This window comes from Leptonychotes weddellii, chromosome 7 (genome assembly GCF_054177405.1).
Source record: "Leptonychotes weddellii isolate Sample4059 chromosome 7, ASM5417740v2, whole genome shotgun sequence".
Lineage (NCBI taxonomy): Eukaryota > Metazoa > Chordata > Mammalia > Carnivora > Phocidae > Leptonychotes > Leptonychotes weddellii.
In genome coordinates, this window is record NC_138375.1 from 53852809 (window position 1) to 53861779 (window position 8971).

Genomic DNA, 8971 nt, shown 5'->3' on the forward strand with positions numbered 1-8971 from the left:
AACTGCCCGGTAAAAGAAATGCACCCACTGGGTTTTGGTGATATTTTTATTGTGAACTACCCGAAAACAATAAAACAAATGAATTTCAAGGAAAAAAATTTATTGATCTTTTCAAAGAATCAACTTTTGGCTTTATAAATTATCTTTATTGTTTTTCTAATTATTTTTTTCATTAAGTTCCACTCTCATCTGAATTATATTCTTCCTTCTTATAGCTTTGGTTTTAGTTTGCTCTTCTTTTTTCTAATTCCTTAAAGTGGTAGTTTAGGTTCTTGATTTAAGATCTTCTTTAATATAATAAGTTAAAGGTAAAATTTCCCTCTAAGCCCTGCTTTTTACTATATTCCATAGTTTTGGTATTCTCTGTTTTTATTTCATTCATCTCAAAGTATTTTCTAATTTCTCTTGTAATTTATTCTCTAACCCATTGGTTATTTAGAAGCATACTGCATAATTTCCACATATTTGTGAATTCCCCAAATTTCCTTTTGTTATTGACTTCTAATTTCCTTCTATTATGGTCAGAGAACATAATTTGTATGTTTCCAATCCTTTTTAAAATTTTTTACTTGTTTTATGGCCTAAAATATGGTCTATCCTGATGGATGTCCCATGTGTACTTAAGAAGAATATCTATTCTATTGTTGTTGGGTAGTGTTCTATACAGATCTTTTAGGTCTACTTAGTTAATAGTGTTCTTAAAGATTTCTGTTTCCATTTGATTTTCTATATAGTTGTTCTATCTATTATTGAATGTAGATATTGAATTCTCCAATTCTTATTGTTGAAATGTCTAATTCTCTTTTCAGTTATGTCAGTTTTTTGCTTCATGTATTTTCAGCTCTATTTCTAGGTACATATGTTTAAAACTTTTATTTTTTCTTCCTTATGGATTGACATTTTTACCATTAAAAAAATCCCCTTTGTCTCTAGTGACACCTTTTGTGTTGAAGTATGTTTTGCCTGGTTTTAATATAGTCCTCTCCCCCCAATTCTCTTTGGTTATTATTTGCATGATGTCCCTTTTCATTTTAAAACTATTTATGTATTTTAAGTTTAAATGTGTCTCTTAGCATACAGTTGGGCTTTTAAAAAAAAATCCATTTTGTGGATTGAAGTCCTAAATGTGAGACAGGAATCCATCAAAAATGAAGGGGGAGAAATTGGAGGGGGAGACGAACCATGAGACACTATGGACTCTGAGAAACAAACTGGAAGTTCTAGTGGGAAGGGGGGGAGGGGGATGGGTTAGCCTGGTGATGGGTATTAAAAAAAAAAAAAAATCCTAGAGGAGAACAGAGGCAGTAACCTTCGACATTGGCCACAGCAACTTCTTGCAAGACACGTCTCCAAAGGCAAGGGAAATAAAAGCAAAAATGAACTTTTGGCACTTCATCAACATGAAAAGCTTCTGAACAGCAAAGTAAACAGTCAATAAAACTGCAATCTACAAAATGGGAGAAGATATTTGCAAATGATGGTACAGATAAAGGGCTGGTATCCAAGATCTATAAAGAACTTATCAAACTTAACACCCAAAAAACAAATAATCCAATCAAGAAATGGCCAGAAGACATGAACAGACATTTCTCCAAAGAAGACATCCAAATGGACAACAGACACATGAAAAAATGCTCCACATCACTAGTCATCAGGGAAATACAAATCAAAACCACAATGAGATACCACCTTACACCAGTTAGAAGGGCTAAAATTGACAAGGCAAGAAACAACAAATGTTGGCAAGAATGTGGAGAAAGGGGAACCCTCTTACACTGTTGGTGGGAATGCAAGCTGGTACAGCCACTCTGGAAAACAGTATGGAGGGTCCTCAAGAAGTTAAAAATAGAGCTACCTTATGACCCAGAAATTGCACTACTGGGTATTTACCCCAAAGACACAGATGTAGTGAAAAGAAGGGGCACATGCACCCCAATGTCCATAGCAGCAATGTCCATAATAGCCAAACTGTGAAAGGAGCCAAGATGTTCTTCAACAGATGAATGGATAAATAGTGGTTCATATATACATTGGAATATTACTCAGCCATCAGAAAGTATGAATACCTACCATTTACATTGGAATCGATGGAACTGGAGGGTATTATGCTAAGTGAAATAAGTCAAGCAGAGAAAGACAATTATCATACGTTTTCACTCATATGTGGAATATAAGAAATAGCACAGAATTTCATAGAGGAAAGAAGGAAAAACTGAATGGGAACAAATCAGAGAGGAAGCCAAACCATGAGAGACTCTTGACTCTGGGAAACAAACTAAAGTCTGCGGAAAGGGAAGTGGGTGGGGGGGTGGGGTAACTGGGTGATGGGTATTAAGGAGGGCATGTGATGTGATGAGCACTGGGTGTTATACACAACTAATGAATCATTGAATACTAAACCAAAATTAATGATGTACTATATGTTGGCTAATTTAATTAATTTATTTATTTATTTTAAATTTTTAAAACTTTAATACAGTTCAAATCAGTGGGCCAGGTTCACTTCAGCTCCTTCACTGCCAAACCTGGGGGCAGGGACTGCTTCAGTTTCTCTGCCTTCTCCTTGTCCGTGATGACCAAGGTGTAAAGGTATCTGCTGTACCGAACTTTAAACTTCACATTATCCTTATTTTTCTTGATCTTGACAGATTTGGTGTCCTTTCGCTTGGTCGTGAGCAAAAAGTCTTTGATTTCCTCAGCTAATTGAATTTAAATTTTAAAAAAAGCAAGGCAAAAACAAATTTTGCCAATCTCTGCCTCTTAGAGTATTTAGTCCATTTACACTTAATATAATTATGATGAGGTGGGATTTACATCTGCCATTTTGCTATTTGTTTTCTATATGTTTTATGTCCTTTTTGTTCCTCTAGTCCTCCATTATTGCCTTCTTTTGTGTTAAATACATGTTTGCTCATATATCATTTTAAGTTTTTGTTATATATATAAACATACTAATGTATATTTATTATTATGATACAATATGTTATATATATACATATATATTTTTTAAGTTAGTCTTAGTTGTTGCCTTGGCATCTTAACCTAAAACAAACTAGATCAGATTAATACCAACTTATTTTCAATACTATACAAAAAATTTTGCTCCAATAAGCTTCATTTCTTTCCCTTTCTTTGTTTTTTTTTTTTAAAGATTTTATTTATTTGACAGAGAGAGAGACAGCGAGAGAGGGAACACAAGCAGGGGGAGTGGGAGAGGGAGAAGCAGGCTTCCCGCCGAGCAGGGAGCCCGATGCGGGGCTCGATCCCAGGACCTGGAATCATGACCTGAGCCAAAGGCAGACGCCCAACGACTGAGCCACCCAGGCGCCCCGTCTTCATGTTTTTATTGTCAGGCAAATTACATGTTTATACATTATAAGCCCATCAAAAGTTTTATAATTACTGCTTTATGCAGTGTTTTTAAAATCAGATAGGAGAAAAAATTATAAACAGAAATATATTTATATTTTCTTTTATATTTACCTATATAAATGGTAACTACACAGTTACCATTACTGGTGATCTTTGTATCTTCATGTGAATTCAAGTTATTGTCTACTGTCCTTTTATTTCAGCCTGAAGGACTTTTTTTTAAGCATTTCTTGTAGGTCATAACTGCTAGTAACAAATTCTCAGTTTTTAATTATCTGAAAATTCTCTTTATTGAAGAATAATTTTCTGGTTATAGAATTCCTAGTTGACAGTCTTTTCTTTTGACACATTGAATATGTCATCCCACTGCTTTCTGGCTTCCATAGGAGAGTCTAAACAGAAATCAGTTTTAATTATTACTGAAGATCCCTTGTACATGGTGAATTGTTTTTCTCTTGCTTCTTTCAAGATTTTCTCTTTCTTTCAATAGTTTGATTATTATGTTTTCAGATATATATCTCTTAGAGTTTTTTCTACTTGGATTAATTGAGCATCTTGAATGTGTAGATTAATGTTTTTCTCCAAATTTGAGGAATTTTTGGCAAATGTTTCTTCAAATTTCTTTTTTCCCCTTTCTCTTTTTCCTCTCCTTCTAGGATTCCCATTATGTGTATGTTTATAGGCTTGATATTTCCCACAGTTTTCTGAAGCTCTGTTCGTTTTTCTTCATTGTTTTTCCTTTCTGTTCCTCTAACTAGTTAATCTCACAATCGATCTATCTTCAGTTTTGCTGATTCTTTCTTCTCCTATCTCAAATGTGCTCTTGAACTCCTCTAGTGGATTTTTCATTTAGGCTATTGTTACTTTCAACTCCAGAATTTTTATTTTTAAAAATAATTTCTATTGTTATATTGATATTCTCCATTTAGAAAATATCATTTTCGGGGCACCTGGGTGGCTCAGTCGTTAAGCATCTGCCTTCAGCTCAGATCATGATCCCAGGGTCCTGGGATCAAGCCCCACATGGGGCTCCCTGCTCCATGGGAAGCCTGCTTCTCCCTCTCCCATGCCCCCTGCTTGTGTTCCCTTTCTGGCTGTGTCTCTCTGTCAAATAAATAGATAAAATCTTAAAATATATATATATATATATATATATATATATATATATATACACATATATAATTTTCACCCCTTACTTTTTACATAGCTTCCTTTATTTCTTTGAACTTATTTATAGTAGCTGATTTAAAATATTTAACCAGTTAGCCCAGTGTCTGAGATTCCTCAGGGACAGTTTGTACTGACTTTTTTTTTTCTTGTATTTGGGCCATACTTTCTCATTTCTTGGCATTTCTTATTTCTTCTGTTGAAAAATGAACATTTTCTACCTAAAAATCAGATCCTTCCCCTTCCCAGAGGTTGTCATTTGATGTTTGTTTAGTAACTTTATTCTTTATTTTGTATAGCTGCTAAAGTCTCTGCTTGGTTAACTTAGTGTCCAACTAATGACTGGACAGATATTTACTTAAGTGCCTTGAATCAATGTATCTCTCAGCCTTTACCAAGAGGCTGTCTGTGTTTGTTGGGGACATAGTTTCAACACTCCAACAGTTAGTTGATAACTCTGCCTTAATTTTCACATTCTGATTGTACTTATCCTCAAGATAAGCCAGAGGTGTGATTAGGGTCTCCTCAGAGGTGTGATTAGGGTCTTCTCATGTCTTTTCTGTGCAGGTGCACTGCCCTGCACATATGTAAGGCCTTCTAGAATCCCAGGAATATATCATAGGTTTTCAAATTCCCCTATGGGCATCTCATTCCCAAATTTTTCCTTTAAAGTTTTTTGGCTAAAAGTTTCTTGTTAGCCTCAACTGATATTGCTACCACAGGCAACTCTGATATTAAATATTTGCCATTGATTGTTTTTGACAAGTTTCCTAGGGACAGGGCTATTCACAGATAGCAGAGCTCTGCATCAGCCAAATAAAGACAAATCCTAAGATTGGAGCTTTTTATATTTTTGACATTTTTTAAGTCAAGTTTATTGTGGCTTACACACAATGAAATTGACCTTTTTAAGTATTTAGATTGATGAGTTTTGGCAATGCCTACACTCATATAACCAACGTCACAATCAAGATATAGAACATTTCTATCACCCCCCAAAGTTTCCATTTTCCCCTTCGCAGTTAATTCCCTCCCTAAACACTGGAAAACACTGTTTCTTTTTCTTTCTTTCTAGCTTTGCCTTTTTTATAATGTTATATACAAGGAATCATACAGTAGGTAGCCTTTTGTTGGATGTACATTTTTAAAAGTGCACCCCTGCTGCCTTGTGGAAAATGAATTGGAGACAGTGAAGATAGGAACCAGTAGGAATCATTAGAAAGCTATTTCCTAGTCCAGGTGAAAGATAGTGGGAACTGAGAAACATTGGTAATAGTGGAGATAGAAAATGGACTCAAAGTAATAGGAGATGAGGGACATGGAAACCCCAAAGATGACTCATAATTATCTGTGTGATTGTGACCTTTCCTGAGTTGGGGATACTTGTAGAGAAAAATATGAAGAGTTCTAATATAATCACACTGGAAACCTTTTAGGTTAAGAAAAAATCATGCTTCCTATAGCAAACTAACAAAACTTATGTACTTTAAAATGTAAACCCATTCACCCTTTCTCATGGTGCTCAGAGTTCCCCACACAAAAACCCATTTTTACAGGCACTCAAGAAAATGCCACTAGCAGGCAGCTCTACCAAGAGCTGTATATCTGTGGGCAGAGTCCTAAGGAGAGCTTTCATCTTCTCCCCTTGTACTGATAAACTGAACAGGAAACTCTTTGCCTTGCCAGTCTTCCACTTAAAACAACCTAATTAGATGGTCTTCTGGCTTTGATCAGAGAGGGTCTTTGGAGAGTTTAATGGGTCAGAATGGACTCAATTGCCAGACAAAAACCAGCATGCCAAAAATAAAGCATTAACCAAAGCCAAGAAAACTGTTGGCTGAGCCACAGGTTGGTATGGGGCTCTAGGTATTTCAAACAGCCAGGTTTGATGGAAGCAATTAGGAACAGCAGTAATTGCCTGTCAGGCAACATTGCCATTTGCTGAGGACAGAGTTGATACATTTAGACACAAAGGCTGCTGGGCCTGTGTTGTAGCCTTTCACTTTTGGAGATTGTCTTCTGGTTTCCATTACAATGAAGCTCAAGCTGCCTACCTCATTAAAATGTCAAGGTGGGAGAGAAAGGAGGTTTTGAAATAAGTCTTTCAAGGCTATTGCCATGGTTGCTTTTATTTATGGAGTAAGGTTCCTGTACACACTTATTTTACCTTTTCTTACCATTAAGTGATGAAATAACAAGTCTGTTAGCCCCATCACCAGAGAGCTGAGAAGTCAACTTTTGTTCTCTCCACGGCAGGGCTATAGTCAGGCCATGCTCTACCATCTGCTATTCTTCCTCATACCTGGAAGAATAAGTTCAGGTGCTCCAGAAGGATTTTTCTGCATAAGTCCCTTGACCAGTGACTCTCAGCCCTTCATAGGGCTTTAAATACGCACTTCCATTACTAAAAGTGTGGCAATTTGGAATTCCCCTTTCTCTCTTTTCATTCAGAAATACCCCATCACAAGCAGCTGTTCTTGAATCAGATTATTTGACCCCAAATTCAGGGTAAAGGAAAAAAAAAAAAGAGTGCCCATCATCAGGGCTAGAGAGGATTTTTTTTTTAAAGATTTTTATTTATTTATTTGAGAGAGAGAGAGAGAATGAGAGAGAGAGAGAGAGCATGAGAGGAGGGAGGGTCAGAGGGAGAAGGAGACTCTCTGTTGAGCAGGGAGCCCGATGTGGGACTTGATCCTGGCACTGCGGAACTTGATCCTGGGACTCCAGGATCATGACCTGAGCTGAAGGCAGTTGCTTAACCAACTGAGCCACCCAGGCGCCCCATGAAATTGACCTTTCATGGGTCAATTGAGGATTGTAATAATACATGTAATGTGTCTATAGGGAAATATAGGTTCACTAGTAAGGAGATAGGTCCTTGAGCTCCCTAGAGAATAGCAAAATAATCCAGGCACATTCACAAGCAGTATAAGCATTGCCTCCTTACTTTAGAGGATATGATGAAAACAGAAATGCTGATCTGGAAGCCCAGAGACGTGGGTGTTATCATATTATTTGTCTTTCACAAGCTGTATACTCTAGAGCATGATTTAAACTTTGCTTTATTTAGAGCTGTATGCATAGGGCCTAGAAGAGTACCTGGCACACAATAGGCTCTTGACAAAAAATTGCTGATTAAACTTTCTGAAACTCAGAATACTGGTCAGAAATATGGGGATTGTATTAGTTTCCTAAGGTTTTCATTACAAAGTACCACAAACTAGGTGGTCTAAAACAACAGAAATTTATTCTGTCACATTTGTGGAGTCTAGAAATCCAGTATAAGGGAATCAACCCTCTGAAATTCATAGGTGAGAATCCCTCCTGTGTTTTCCCTTCTGGTGGTGGCTGTCAATCTTTGGCATTCCTTGGCTTACAGCTCCATCACTCTAATCTCCGCCTCTGTTGTCACATGGTATTCTCTCTGTGGGTTTCTTTCTCCTTTTCTTATTAGTATACCAGTCCTACTGGGTTAAGGGTCCACCTATTCATGTATGATCTCATCTTAACTACATCTGCATCACTCTCTATCTAAATAGGTTCACATTCTGAGGTACTGGGGGCTAGGACTTCAACACATCTTTTTGGAGGACACAATTCAACTCATAATAGGGATACTTCCACCTGTACAATCCAGCTTATCATTTTTTATGAGGACTCAGTAGGATAATGTCTTTAAACATAACGTCTTTACAGAAAAAGTCTTTAGAAATGACATATTCACATGCCTGGAAGAGTTTCTCACCCTTGCCATTTACTAAGAGGATTTGGTAACATTTCATAATACTTGAATTGTCAACATTAATACTTACTAGGACTTTATAATTTATTAATCCAAATTACATACATTATCCCACTTTAGCCTGTGAGATGGACAGGAAAGTGCTATCATCCCCAATCTAGAGGTGAAAAAACAGAGAGTGAAATATTAAATCAAGTGACACAATCAAAGGCACACAGTCTAACAATGGAATATCTGGTACTAAATTTCAGGATGTCACACTCCTGGTTGTGATGCTTTCTAGTTCACCATGATGCTGAGATGACGATTTCTCCTTGGAGCTTTCATCTTCTCATCATCAGGTGGCATGTTGCAGAGACCGGAGTTCCTCTCCTGATCCACTGAGACTTGCCAGTGCTATGAAACCTCTGTTCAATTGGATTTAACTCCCTGTATTGTGGTGTGGAAATACAAGGCAGGATAAAAGAGAAGGGTGCAGTAAAAATGGATGAGGGTAAGGAGTAATTATAATGAGTAGGTGAACTCACAACTCAGCGAACAAGGCATGAATTAAGTGTGGTGTATAGGATAATTAGTAGTCATTTAGTGCAATAAAATTACTACCAGCTGTTCAAAACTCAAGACTGAGGGGCTGATTTGTAAATGGTTATCTGAATAAGCAGGCAAACAGATTCAAAATGAAGCTGTGCC

General features: G+C 36.8%; 1 pseudogene; it reads right to left on the reverse strand.

Moving 5' to 3' along the window:
* Positions 1-2438: 2438 nt before the first annotated feature.
* LOC115944370 (large ribosomal subunit protein eL38 pseudogene) lies at positions 2439-8629 on the reverse strand (annotated as a pseudogene).
* Between the last annotated feature and the right edge of the window lie 342 nt (positions 8630-8971).